Genomic DNA, 15270 nt, shown 5'->3' with positions numbered 1-15270 from the left:
ATCTAAAAAGTTTTATTGGATGTGTTTGGGGAAAACGTGGGCGTGAAAGGGGGTTAGTTGCCCTCAAGTGACTTTTGACTATTAAAAAGGGCACTAGCCCTTTGAATTTCCAATCGAATGAGCCTTTTTTCAAGTTTCTACGACAAATCTTTCAAGAACAACTTTATATGAACTCAGGGGATAACTTACAACCCTTACTCTGAGGGCTGTGGGGGGAGTGTCATCCTCTTAGATGTAATTTCTGGACTTTTCAACTACTTTGAACAAAATGGCTATCTCAAAATTTTGATTGGATGTTTGGTGAAAAAATTGGCTTGATAGGGGGTTTAGTTGCTCTCCAATCACTTTCGACTATTAAAAAGGGCACTAGCCATAGCAATTTCCAATCAAATGAACCCTTTTTGAAGTTTCTACGACAACACTTTCTTTAAAAAAACATTATATGCCCCCAGGGCATAACTAAAAACCCTTGCCCTGAGGGCTGTGGAGGGGTTGGCATCCTCAAAGACCTCTTGCAACTACGTTGAACAAAATGGATATCTCAAAATTTTGATTGTACGCGTTTGGGGAAAAGGTGGGTGTGAGAGGGGGGTTAGTTGCCCTCCAAAAACTTTCGACCATTAAAAACGGCATCAGCTCTTTGGATTTCCACTAGAAAGAGCCCCTTTTGAAGTTTTTACGACAAAGCTTTCTATAAAAACCTTATATGCCCCCAGGGCATAACTTACAACCCTTGCCCTTAGGGCTGTGGGGGAGTGTCCTCCTCAAAAACACAATTTGTATCTGGAAATCAACTACACTGAACAAAATGGCTATCTCAAAAGTTTGATTGGATGTGTTTGGGAAAATAGAGGGCGTGGAAGAGGGGTTAATTGCCTTTCAATCACTTTCGACTATTAAAAAGGGCACAAACAACTCCAATTTCTAATCGAGTGAGCCCTTTTCGAAGTTTTTACGACAACTCCTTCGATACGAAGTGCCTTGGTCTAAGACCAAGAAACCCAAAAAAAAAATAAAAATTTATTACATTGTGCCCAAATAGTTCTTTACTTAGACAGCGCTATTGCGCTGCCTATGATAACAACAAGTCAAGCTTCAACGTAAAGAGTGAGGTATTGAGGAGGGGGAAAACCCCCTCATATACTTCATAGTTTCTGTTCGTTTTAAGTTTTAATGTTGCTCCTTACTTTCAGTTGAAAAAACTAGTTTTTTTTTATTTAATTAATTTTAAAAAAATTCACAAAAAAAATTTTTCAAGGAAAAGTAAAGACCTCTATTAAACAAAAAATGAGCAAAAATAAAATCAAATAATCTACCAAGCGCGAAACTACCACATATCAGCATCGATGAATAAATGAAACCCAAAACGAACAAAAACTACAATAAATAAACGAGTCAAACTCAAAACGAGCAGAAATTAAAATAAGTTGGGCTCAAAACCCATATGACTTCCCAAGGCCAGAACATAATTTGTACTGTAATGAAAAAATATAAATGTTTTTACTTTTATAACTTTAATAAATCAAATAATATTAACATTTTGATTACTAAATATCAGTGTATATTAAACTGACAATGCACATTCATTTGTATTTTTTTCAGTAAAGTGCAAATTATGTTCTGGCCTTGGGAAGGCATAGGGGTTTTGACTTGTGTTAACTTCTGCTCGTTTTGAGTTTGACTCGGTTATTTATCGCAATTTCTGTTATTTTGGGGTTTCATTTAATCATCGATGCTGATTTGTGGTAGTTTCATGCTCATTAAATTATTTGATTTTGTTTTGACTTATTTCTGGTTTAATGGAGTTCTTTACTTTTCTTTGAAAAACCCATTTTGTGAAAAAGTTTTTTTTAATTAATTTCTGTTCGTATTATATTGACACAGTATTTTCGGAGAAAAATAAAATAACACTTTAAATCTTTTTGTTTTTTTAAGAATTTATAGTTTGGCCTGGTATTTGTATGGTGGAGAAAAATTTTCAGCAATTTTTAACAACATACACTCTTTTAAAAATATGGACACACATAGTACTGTTTAATTTAGTTTCATACCTCCTCTAGTTGACCTGAAATGGAAAACTTGATACCATTCGCAAAAAAATTTGTTTACTTTCTTTGACAGCTTGGATACACTTACGCTATTTTGATTTGGTTAAATTTTAAGAGCAGAAGTAGCCCCGGCAGTTTGAACATGATGCCCTCAGTCGTTCTTGGGATACTGCTGAGATGCCTTATTGGGAATTAGCATTAACACAGTGCATTTTGATTTAATCTTAAGGCGACATTTACTTTTTAAACATAAAGGCAAATGAGAGGATGGGCGTGGGAGGCAGATTAGTTTCCCTCCAATCACTTTCGACTATCAAAAGGGCATCATCCCTTTCTATTTTCAATCGAATGACCCCTTTTCGAAGTTCCTATGACAACTCCTTCGATACGAAGTGCCCTGGTCTAAACAACAACAAAAAATAATACATTATATCCACATCGATCTTTACTATAGAAATGTCAACCCTACCAATAACTTTCGACTATTAAAAAGGGCACAAGGCCTTTCGATTTCCAATCAAATGAGCCCTTTATGAGTTTCTAAGACAACACTTTCTATAAACACCTTATATGCCCCCAGGGCATAAGTTAAAACCCTTAACCTAAGAATTGTGAGGGGGGTTGTCATCCTCAAAGACCTAGTGTCCAGAACTTTCAACTACGTTAAACAAAATGGCTATCTCAAAATTTTGATTGGATGTGTTTGGGAAAATGGTGGAAGTGAAAGGGGCGTTAGTCGCTCTCCCATCACTTTCAACTATAAAAAAAGCACTAGCCCTTTCAATTGGCAATCAAATGAGCCCTTTTGAAGTTTCTGCAACAATACCTTCAACAAATATCTCATATTCCCCTAGGACTTAACATAAACCCCGTGCCCGAAGGGCTGGGGGGGTGTTATCCTCAAAGACCTAATTTCCAGAACTTCCTGCAACGTTGAACAAAATAGCCATCTGAAAACTTGATTGGGTGTGTTTGGGGATTTGAGGGGCGTGAGAGGGGGGTTAGTGACCCTCCAATCACTTTCAACTATTAAAAAGGGCACTAGCCCTCTCAATTTCCAATTGAATGAGCCGCTTTTGAAGTTTTTAAGACAACTCTATCTATAAAAACCTTATATGCCCCCAGGGCATAACTTACAACCTTTGCCCTGGGGGCTCTGGGAGGTTTTTCATCCCTAAATACATAATTTCCAGAACTTTCAACTACGTTGAACAAAATGGCTGTCTCTAAAATTTGATTGAATGTGTTTTGGGAAAAGGTGGGTATGAGAGGGGGGTCAACTACTCTCCTCTCACTTTCGACTATTAAAAAGGGCAATTTAAATTTCCAATCAAATGAGAACTTTTTTAAATTTCTACAACAACTTTCTATATAAGCCGTATATGCCCCCAAGGCATAACTTACAACCCTTGCACTGAGGGCTCTGACGGGATTATCATCCTAAAAGACCTAATTTCCAGAACATTCGGCTACATTGAATAAAATTTATCTCTCAAAATTTTGATTGGATGTGTTTGGGGAAATGGTGGGCGTGCTAGGGGGGTTAGTTGCCCTTCAATCACTTTCGGCTATTAAAAAGGCACTTGCCCTTTCAATTTTCAATTGAAATAAGCCACTTTTGAAGTTTCTACAACATCGATTTGTATAAAACCTTATATACCCCCAGGGCATAACTTACGACCCTTGCCCTGAGGGCTGTGGGGGTGGAGGTGTTGTCATCCTTAAATACCTGATTTCAAAACTTTCAACTACGTCGAATAAAATGGGTATAAAAAAATTTTGATTGGATGTGTTCAAAGAAAAGGTGGGCGAGCGAGGGGGGTTAGTTGCCGTCAAATCACTTTCGAGACTATTAAAAAGGGCAATAGCCTTTTGAATATCCAATCAAATGAGCCCTTTTTCAATTTTCTACGACAAAGATTTCAATAAAAACTTATGTGCCCCCAGGGAAGAACTTATAACCCGTGCCCTGAAGATCTTTGGGGAAGTGTCTAATCAAAAGTGTAATTTCCTGAGCTTTGAACTGCGTGGAAAAATAGCTATCTCAAAATTTCGATTGGATGTTTTTGGGGAAATGGTGGGCGTGGCAGGGATGTTAGTTGCCTTCCAATCCCTTTCGGCTATTAAAAAGGGCACTAGCCATTTCAATTTCCAATCGATTGAGCCCTTTTTGAAGTTTCTACGACAACACGTTCTATAAAAACCTTATATACCCCAAGGACATAAATTACAACCCTTGCTTTGAGGGCTGTGTGTGGGGGGGGGGTTGTCATCCTCAAAGTCCTAATTTCCAGAACTTTCAACTGCATTGAACAAAATGGCTATCTTAAAATTTTGATTGGATGTGTTTGGGGAAAGGTGGGTGTGAGAGGGGTGTTAGTTGCTCTTCATTCACTTTCAACTATAAAAAGGGCACTAGCCCTTTGAATTTCCAATCGAATGAGCCTTTTTTTAGATTTCTACGAAAAGGCCTTCTATAAAAGCCTTATTTGCCCCCAGGGCATAACTTACAACCCTTGATTTGAGGGCTATGGGAGAGTCTCTGCCTCATAAACACAATATGTTTCCGGAAATCCAGTATACTAAACAAACAGGCTCTCTCAAAATTTTGGACTGGATAAGTTTCGGGAAATGGTGGCCGTGGATGGTGTATTAGTTGCGTTCATTTTACTTTCAACTATTAAAAAGGGCACAAGCCACTCCGATTCCTAATTTAATTAGCCCATTTCGAAGTTTCTACGACAACTTCTTCTATACGAAGTTCCCTGGTCTAAAGGAAAAAAAAAAAAAATACATTGTACCAGCAGCGTTCTTATATGACCCCATCAAATGAGGCTATTTTGAAGTTTCTACGACAACGCCTTCTATAAATACCTTATATGCCCAATTCAATGGTCTAGTGCCCATGAAAAGCGCACTAGACCTTTGAATTTCCAATCGAATGAGCCCTTTTTCAAGTTTCTAGGACAAAGATTTTAATAAAAACGCATATGCCCCCAGGGCATAACTTATAACCCTAGCCCTGAAGACTGTGGGGGGGGGGGGGGTGTCATCCTCAAAGACCTAATTTCCAGAAATTTTAACTACGTTGAACAAAATGACTATCTTAAAATTTTGATTGGATGTGTTTGAGGAAAAGGTGGGCGTGAGAGGGGGGTTAGTTACCCTTAAATCACTTTCGACTATTGAAAAGGGCACTAGACCTTTGAATTTCCAATAGAATGAGCCTTTTTTCAAGTTTCTACGACAACGCGTTCAATAAAAACCTTACATGCCCCCAGGGCATAACGTACAACCCTTGCCCCGAGGGCTGCGGGGGGGGGGGTTATCCTAAAATACCCAATTTCCAGAACTTTTAACTACGTTGACCAAAATGGCTATCTTATGATTTTGATTGGATGTGTTTGGGGAAAAGGTGGGCGTGAGAGGGGGTTAGTTGCCCTCAAATCACTTTTGTCTATTAAAAGGGGCACTAGCCCTTTGCATTTCCAATCAAATGAGGCTTTTTCGAAGTTTTTACGACAACGCCTTCTATAAGAACCTTATATGCCCCCAGGGCATAATTTACTACCCTTGCCCTGTGGGCTGTGGGGGAGTGTCCTCCTCAAAAACATAATTTCTATCGGGAACTAGCCCTTTCAATTTCCAATTGAATCAGCCCTTTTTGAAGTTTCTACAACATCGCTTTCTATAAAAAACCTTACATACCGCTAGGGCACTACTTACAACCCTTGCCCTGAGGGCTGTGGGGGTGATGGTGCTGTCATCCAAAATTTTCAACTACGTTGAATAAAATGGGAATCAAACAATTTTTATTGGATGTGTTCGAAGAAAAGGTGGGCGAGCGAGGGGGGTTAGTTCCCCTCTAATCACTTTCGAGACTATTAAAAAGGGCACTAGCCCTTTGAATTTCAATTGAGTGAGCCCTTCTTCAAGTTTCTACGACAAAGATTTCAATACAAACTTATAGCCCCCAGGGCATAACTTATAACCCTTGCCCTGAAGACTGTGGGGGGAGTGGTCTAATCAAAGGTATAATTTCCTGAACTTGAAACTGCGTGGAAAAAATGGCTATCTCAAAATTTCGATTGGATGATTTTGGGAAAATGGTGGGCGTGGAAGGAGTGTTAATTGCCTTCTAATCACTTTTGACTATTAAAAAGGGCACTAGCCATTTCAATTTCCAATCGATTGAGCCCTTTTTGAAGTTTCTACGACAACGCGTTCTATAGAAACCTTATGGGCCCCAAGGGCAAAACTTAATACCCTTGCTTTGAGGGCTGTGGGGGGGGTTGTAGTTCTCAAATGCGTAATTTCCAGAACTTTCAGCTACGTTAGACAAAATAGCAATTTCAAAGTTTTAATTTGATATATTTCGGGAAAATCGGAGCGTGAGAGATGTGCCAATGCCCACCAGTCGCTTTTGACTCTTAAAAAGGGCACCAAGCCTTTGAATATCCAATCCAATGAGCCTTTTTTTGAAGTTTTTACGGCAACGCGTTCTATATAAATCTTATATACCCCCAGGGTATAACTCACAGCACTCGCCCTGAGGGCTGTGGGGGAGTGTCCTCCTCAAAAACATAATTTCTATCTGGAAATCAATGACGCTGAACAAAATGGCTATCTAAAAATTTTGATTAGATGTGTGTTGGGGAAAAGGTGGGCGTGAGAGGGAGGTTAGTTGCCCTCGAATCACTTTCGACTATTGAAAAGGGTACTAGACCTTTGAATTTCCAATCGAATGAGCCCTTTTTCAAGTTTCTAAGACAAAGATTTCAATAAAAACTTATATGCCCCCAGGGCATAACTTATAACCCTTGCCCTGAAGACTGTAGGGAGGGCGGATTGTCATCCTCAAAGACCTAATTTCCAGAAGTTTTAACTACATTGAACAAAATGGCTATCTTAAAATTTTGATTGGATGTGTTTGAGGAAAAGGTGGGCGTGAGAGGGGGGTTAGTTGCCCTTAAACCACTTTCGACTATTGAAAAGGGCACTAGACCTTTAAATTTCCAATCGAATGAGCCCTTTTTCAAGTTTCTACGACAACACGTTCAATAAAAACCTTAAATATCCCCAGGGCATAACTTACAACCCTTGCCCTGAGGGCTGTGGGGGGATTGTCATCCTCATAGACCTAATATCCGGAACATTTAACTATGTTGAACAAAATGGCTATCTTAAAGTTTTGATTGGATGTGTTTGAGGAAAATTTGGGCGTGAGAGGGGGGTTAGTTGCCCTCCAATCTCTTTCGACTATTAAAAAGGGCACTAGCCCTTTGCATTTCCAATCGAGTGAGGCTTTTTTGAAGTTTCTACGACAACGCCTTCTATAAAAACCTTATATGCCCCCAGGGCATAACTTACAACCCTTGCCCTGAGGGCTCTGGGAGAGTGTCCTACTCAAAAACATAATTTATATGTGTAGATCAACTACGCTGAACAAAATGGCTATCTCAAAATTTTGATTGGATGTGTTTCGGGGAAGGGTGGGCGTGGAAAGGGTGTTAGTTGCCTTCCAATCCCTTTCGACTATTAAAAAGGGCACAAGCCGCTCCGATTTCCAATTAAATGAGCCCTTTTCGAAGTTTCTACAACAACTTCTTCGATACGACGTTCCCTGGTCTAAAGGAAAAAAAATAATAAATAACACATTGTGCCAACAGCGTTCTTATATGCCCCCAGGGCATAACTTACAACCCTTGCCCTGAGGGTTGTGGGGTAATGACCTTCTCAAAAACATATTTTCTATCAAGAAATCAACTACGCTGAAGAAAATGGCTATCTCAACATTTTGATTGGATGTGTTTTGGGAAATGGTGGGTGTGGAAGGGGTGTTAGTTGCCTTCCAATCACTTTCAACAATTAAAAAGGGACAAGCCACTCCAATTTCCAATTGAATGAGCCCTTTTCGAAGTTTCTAAGACAACTTCTTCGATACCAAGTGCCCTGGTCTAAAGGAAAAAAAAATAATAAATAATACAGTGTGCCAACATTATTCTTATATGCCCCCAGGGCAAGACTTAAAACCCTTGCCCTGAGGGTTGTGGGGGAGTGATCTCCTCAAAAACATAATTTCTATCTGGAAATCAACTACGCTGAACAAAATGGCTATATCAAAATTTTGATTGGATTTGTTTCGGGAAACAGTGGGCGTGGAAGGGGTGTTAGTTGCCTTCCAATGACTTTCGACTATTAAAAGGGGCACAAGCCACTCCAATTTCCAATTGAATGAGCCCTTTTCGAAGTTTATACGACTACTTATTCGATAAGAAGTGCCCTGGTCTAAAGGAAAAAAATAATAAATGATACATTGTACCGACATCGTTCTTATATGCCCCCAGGGCATAACTTAAAACCCTTGCCTTGAGAGTTTTGGGGGAGTGACCTCTTCAAAAATATATTTTCTATTTGGAAATCAACTACGCTGAACAAAATGGTTATCTCAAAATTTTGATTGGATGTGTTTGGGAGAATGATGGGCCTGGGGGGGGGGCTAGTTGCCCTGAAATCACTTTCAAGTATTAAAAAGGGCACTAGCCACACCAATTTCCAATCGAATGAGCCCTTTTTGAAGTTTCTACGACAACTCCTTCGCTGCGAAGTGCCCTGGTCTAAGACCAGGAAATAGATAATACACTGTGTCCACATCGTTCTTTACTTAGGCAGCGCTATTGCGCTGCCTATGATTGCGTGGAAGGGATGAAGTTTGAAATATTTGTATTTTTTGTCGGGGTTTACGAGTTTGATTTACATTTACAATAAATTCGAAGTTTTAGATACTGTTGTAAGTCTTTATTCACATTTAAGGTTCTACTTATTTTGTTTCAAAATTATAAATTTTAACGAATTATTACCACCAAAATTTGTCAGCCTGCCATAACAATTAGCCAGCCTTCCCAATATGCACATGGCGATTCTTACAACTTATTCACCTAATACAAAAAAAATAAAAAAATAAAATACCCTATCCTAAGTTGTTTTCTGGTCCATAGAAAAAATTCAATGGGAGAATTTAAAAATGATACTTCTGAGAAATGAGAATATACGCTGAAAACTTCACAATTTGTGTTTCAAATTATTGGTAGGTACAAATGGGACATCAAAAGCAGGCCTAATATTGAAAATATAAATGTCTAAGCTAAAAGTACCTACTTCACAAGCGGTGGTTAAGTCATACCTTGTTGAAATAATAGTTATGCAATTATTGTTAATTCCTATAACTGGAAGGCCAGTCATAAGGCCATTTTCTGATCACTTCCCCGTGTTTCCACAAGTTGCCAGAAGTAAATATTTGCTAGTTAAAGATTTGCTCTCCGTGAGGTAAGAGAGATTATTAAGTAACAGTTGTTAGCAGCAGGCCTATAAAAACCCAAATCAAAACACAGTAAAAACGTATTCCATAACTATTAATTGATCCTTCCGAAAGGAACATCATTACGACTGCATGTACCTCAACTACCGTTAATGCTCATACGATGACCAGTTATAGTATCGCTACTCACAGTTCTACCCTTCATTGTACAGTGATGCCTGCTACAACTTTCCCGATCAGGACAATTTTAACCACAAATACTCCTAAGATGGCTATTCCTTCCACTTCTTCTCCCACCATGACTACTGCCATAATGTCTCTACAAACGTTTGGGTGTCAAATATTAAAATAGGATATTTATAAGCACAAGTTTGATATTGAAATAAATGACACGCTTTGGCAAAACCTTGCCTAAATAAACAGTTTTTCGAGATCGATTCAGCGGTTTTGCAAAATTGGCTCTCTTCGCTTCGGACCAACGAATAGGAAATTAAGAATCAAAATCAAGTAGTTGCGGGCATGCATCAAGCCATGGCTAATTGTAGAAAAAGCCAAGACAAATAGTCCGAGTGAGCGAGTGAGAGGCAAAACTAGGATAAGCCCTTTTTAGGATTATATAAAATGATATCATTTCATTTTTTTGATAGATAAATCTATCTATCATCCATCCTTACCTCATTCCTAGGGCAGAACTAAGGTAGATAGTCATAGAATTAAGGGATGCAAGATAGGATTGATTTTGGGTTGACGCGTGATGGACAATGTCTACTGGACTTGTATGTAAAATTTGGGACTGAATTTGCTTGGACTCAGAGTTGGTGAACAAGTGAAACCTAAGCCTAATAAGGCTTGGCCACTGGTAGTCTAAAGGTGGAAAACCGTGTCATAGGATTGACACATGACCAAACAAGTCCTCTGGACTCGCAGGAGAACGGTGAAACTTTTGGTTTTCCAAGTGTTTGGTTAAACGGCACAAGTAAACGGCGGGAGAAGGTATGACTCTCTTATTGGATAAATACTTTTGTGTTAGCTTTTGGAAAGGCATGCCCGCCTAAAGTCTCAGGCAGGTTGACCAAGAATTTTAAATTGACATAGGACCGTTAGATTGCCTGGAATGAGAGGCAAACACGGCAAGCCCGCCTATGGCCTTGGCAGGTTGACCAAGAATTTAGAATTGACACAGGACCCTTAATTTGCGTGAAATGACAGGCAAACAAGCGTTTCAAGGGCCCCAGCTACCTAAATTGTTAGGCAGGCAAGTGACTCAATTTATAAACTCGGATGTTTGCACTAATAAAACATTAATTCAATATGAGTTGACAACAAGTTGCCTGGAATTGCAAGGGAAATAAGTGTCCAAAGCCTAAAAGGGCCTGTCTGCCTAGAGTGTTAGGCGAGTGAACCCATTTATAAACTAAAACAGCTAAGGCACTTTTTTTTTCCTCTCAAAGAGAAAAGAAATACTTCTGTCTAATCAGTTTCTCCAACTCTCTGTAGTTTGGCTCAGGAGGACCCATTAAAATTATTTTCTTCTCTCACATTCAGAAGATTTGATTCACAATTCCCAGTTTTACGATTTTATATAGGGTTCCTTTCTAATTAGAGCCATCCAGTGTCATAAGGCATATGAAAGTAGGGAAAAATTTTTAGTAGATTAAGATTAAATTCATTCTTAACAGCATTTCCCCCTTCAAATATATAAGTTACTAATTCTACTAAATTTAAATTGAAGGGTGTGATGCCTCCTTCATATTGAATAAGCAGTCCTTCAAATAAAGTGTGTACCGTTGCTAACGTAATATAAATTGGGAGGTAAAACTATTGTTGATCAGCCAGTAAAATGGTTTCTGCTGATTATATTGGCGTTTCATTCTGAAAATATCAAAACTAAAGGCAAGGCAATAGGAGCAAAAGGTAAGCGTCTAGTGCCAAAGCCATACCATTAATTACACCTGTTCATAAAAAGAATTCCTCGTAAAGAGAAAAGAAATACTTCTGTCTAATTAGCTTCTCCATCTCTCTGTAGTTTGACAACTAAGGCACTTTGTTTTTCCTCTCAAAGAGAAAAGAAATACTTCTGTATAATCAGTTTCTCCAACTCTCTGTAGTTTGACTCAGGAAGACCCATGAAAATTATTTTCTTCTCTGACACTCAGAAGTTTCGATCCACAATTCCCAGTTTTACGATTTTATATAGGGCTCTTTTCTAATTAGAGCCATTTAGTGTTATAAGGCATTTGAAAGTAGGGAAAGCCTTTTAGTAGATTAAGATTTAATTCATTCTTAAAAGCATTATTCCTTTTTAAATATATAAGTTATTAATTCTACTAAATTTAAATTTAAGGGAGTGATGCCACCTTCATATTGAATAAGCAGTCCTTCAAATAAAGTTTGTACCGTTGCTAACGTAATGTAAATTGGGAGTTGAAAATGATGGTTGATCAGCTAGTAAAATGATTTCCGCTGATTGTATTGGCGTTTCATTCTGAAAAAATCATTAATTAAGGCAAGGCGATGTGAGCAAGAGGTAAACGTCTAGTACCATACTGTTAGTTACACTTGTTGATAAAAAGAAAAGATATATCAAACGACATGGGTTTTCCCTTGACTTTAATGTTACACTTGCATTTCAGAAGCGAAAAATTAAAATGGCCAAAAATATGGTTGGAAAAGTTTGTATTTACTCTGATTTGTTCCCAATTATTCTCGGTTAGCACGGTGTCTTTGTATCTCTAGCCGCAATCCTATTACAGATAAAAACACTGCTGCCCAAGCTTCAATCTTATGTAATTTCAAAAAAAAGGTGCCCTAACTCTTGACTCTGATTGGTTGATCACAAACTGTATGCTTAAATGTTGATCTATGTTCAAATGAAGAAACTATGAACGGCATATATAATTGTCCCTCTTGTTGTGTTTAATTTTTGATTTTATCGACAAGTTTGACTGAAAAATAGTTCTGGCATAATTGTTAACATTGAGCCAATGATGGATTTAGACTTCAATAGTTATTAATGTACAAATTGCTTTCCAGTTAGCTACTCAAATATTGAACTCGTCGCACAATATATTCAATAATCCCAGTTGCAGATATTAGTCAGCATCGAGGATGCAAACACTTTTGCCGATTTGAACATGTAAAGGAATTACGCTCTTGTTCCAAATGTAATTGGGTTTCTTCGTCTGAAGATCAATGCTCATTTATCAATATTCGTTTATTAAAAACTTTACTTTTTCTATTGCCTGTAAGTCTCGTTTTTTATCAACAGAAACTCCTAACCACCACCATGCTGTAATGGGAGTCAACCGGAGTCTTCTGGATGACAGGAGAGGCGTCCGCGTCCCGCAGAAAGTACAAGTACATGCCCCTAAATAATATTTGCACGCCAGGAACTGAAATATCAAAACATGAATCAAATCACAAATTGCCATCTTACAACGAAATTAAATCCAAAACTTAAAAAGAGAAAGTAAACCTTTTAATTCAGACTCTGAACTATAGAAAATTTCCGATATAAACCTTCAAAAGCTTCTTCTAAAAATGTAGACCTGGATCCTTATAATTTGGCTTATCAAGTTGAAAGGGAACATTGGCCGATAATGCAAGAGAAAAGGGACGATAGCTTCATTTGTTATGCAAACTCATAAAGGCTGGGCACACGTAGCTGATTTCGGGAACTGATTTCCAAATCAGTTTGAAAAATTTTCTAGTTTTCGGCGCCGATTTACAAAATCAGTGCTGATCTTCATCATGATCATCACAAAAAATAGAGATACAAATATATAGTCAGCCAGAGGTATCTATGGTGAAAGAACCCACTACTGAGCTGAGAACTAAACTGAGAACTAAGCTGAGATCAATCAAGCAACTATTAATAAACTCCAGTTGACTATTTGTGTCCATGATTTTTTGTTTTGAAAATTTTGTGCAATAAATTTTTCTTTCAACAAAATTTTCTTAAGCCGCGTCTACATTCGGCATTTTCTGGAAAACTGAGCCGGAAAACTGGAAAAATGGGTAATGTAGACCACTACTGCCGTCGCAGTTTTCCGTTTCTGGGTATGGCACAAAAAGACGCAAATAAATGCGCCGGCATGCCAGAAAATGGATAGTGAAGATGGGTTTTTCTGTGTTCTGGCAACTTTAGTAAGCACTAAATTTGAAAAAGAAGCCATGGGATTCACCAAAAAAGACAAAGAGGCTTCTAAAAACTCTCCCAAATGGTCAAATGAAGAGACTTTCTCAGTAATTGATATTTTGAAGGACAAATTTGATGACCTACAGAAAATAGGACCTAAAGTTCAAACTCATATGGCCACGTCTAGTCCCCGAAGCCGCGCCTCGCCAACATGACGGCGGCGAATGTGTGATTTAGTATTGGCGACGGCGTGCCGCCAGGGGCGGCTAATTTTTTTTGGCGGCGCACCGCTGATTTTAGACCGGCGGCGCGCCACGGCTCGCCGATTTTTCTGACTAAAAATAATAATAAAAATTCCTTTTCACCAAGCACGTTCAAGCTCGATTTTAGTAAGGATTTTTAAATGGTTGGCTAAAAACATACAGGAACAATATGGCTTACATGACTTACTTACTTGTTGTGTTTATGTTTAACATCGCATTGTTCCTATAAAATCCCGTGTTTAGTCATTTCCTTCTTGTTAATTATTTGGGCTAATGTGTGTATAACTTTCAAAGTTTGAAGTTCAAACATCTCCTGTTCATCAAATACATACGAAAAGGAAGTGAAAAAACGAAACAAATAACAACATCAAAAAAACACTGTATACAAGTCAGATACCATGGCTTAACAACACCAAAAATTTTAAGTCATCGGTTACATCACTTCAGTTACAATTGATGTAAAAAAAGTGATTTTGTTCACTCTGCCTGGAGCCATTGATCTTTTTGCAGTCGCTATCAGTCCTGTCGTGCTAAAATGCCGTTTAGCTGGGGCACTTGTGGCCGGTACAGCCAGAACTTGACGAGCGTAAACTGCCACTCGTGGGATCTGATACTAGCATTGGACTTTGGGGTCCCACAGAATGCCGCAAATGGACTTCTTCTTTGTATCTGCTGAAATAAGTTGTTTTTATAAGGGAGAACAAACCTGCACCTTTACCATAGGGCTTCTGTGCCCTACACTACAGGAGGAACTAAACTGCACCTTTACCCTCTTTTCTTATCAACACGGAAAACTTCAATAGGTTTTAATGTACAAATTGCTTTCCAGTTAGCTACTCAAATATTTAAATCGTCGCACAATATATTCAATAATCCCAGTTGCAGATATTAGTCAGCATCCAGGATGCAAACACTTTTGCCGATTTGAACATGTAAAGGAATTACGCTCTTGTTCCAAATGTAATTGGGTTTCTTCGTCTGAAGATCAATGCTCATTTATCAATATTCGTTTATTAAAAACTTTACTTTTTCTATTACCTGTAAGTCTCGTTTTTTATCAACAGAAACTCCTAACCACCACCATGCTGTAACAGGAGTCAACCGGAGTCTTCTGGATGACAGGAGAGGCGTCCGCGTCCCGCAGAAAGTACAAGTACATGCCCCTAAATAATATTTGCACGCCAGGAACTGAAATATCAAAACATGAATCAAATCACAAATTGCCATCTTACAACGAAATTAAATCCAAAACTTAAAAAGAGAAAGTAAACCTTTTAATTCAGACTCTGAACTATAGAAAATTTCCGATATAAACCTTCAAAAGCTTCTTCTAAAAATGTAGACCTGGATCCTTATAATTTGGCTTATCAAGTTGAAAGGGAACATTGGCCGATAATGCAAGAGAAAAGGGACGATAGCTTCATTTGTTATGCAAACTCATAAAGGCTGGGCACACGTAGCTGATTTCGGGAACTGATTTCCAAATCAGTTTGAAAAATTTTC

Source organism: Artemia sp. Qi Xiang Cuo, chromosome 8, assembly GCF_049724085.1.
Source record: "Artemia sp. Qi Xiang Cuo chromosome 8, ASM4972408v1, whole genome shotgun sequence".
NCBI classification, from domain to species: Eukaryota; Metazoa; Arthropoda; class Branchiopoda; order Anostraca; family Artemiidae; genus Artemia; species Artemia sp. Qi Xiang Cuo.
Note: the sequence above shows the minus strand (reverse complement) of the source record.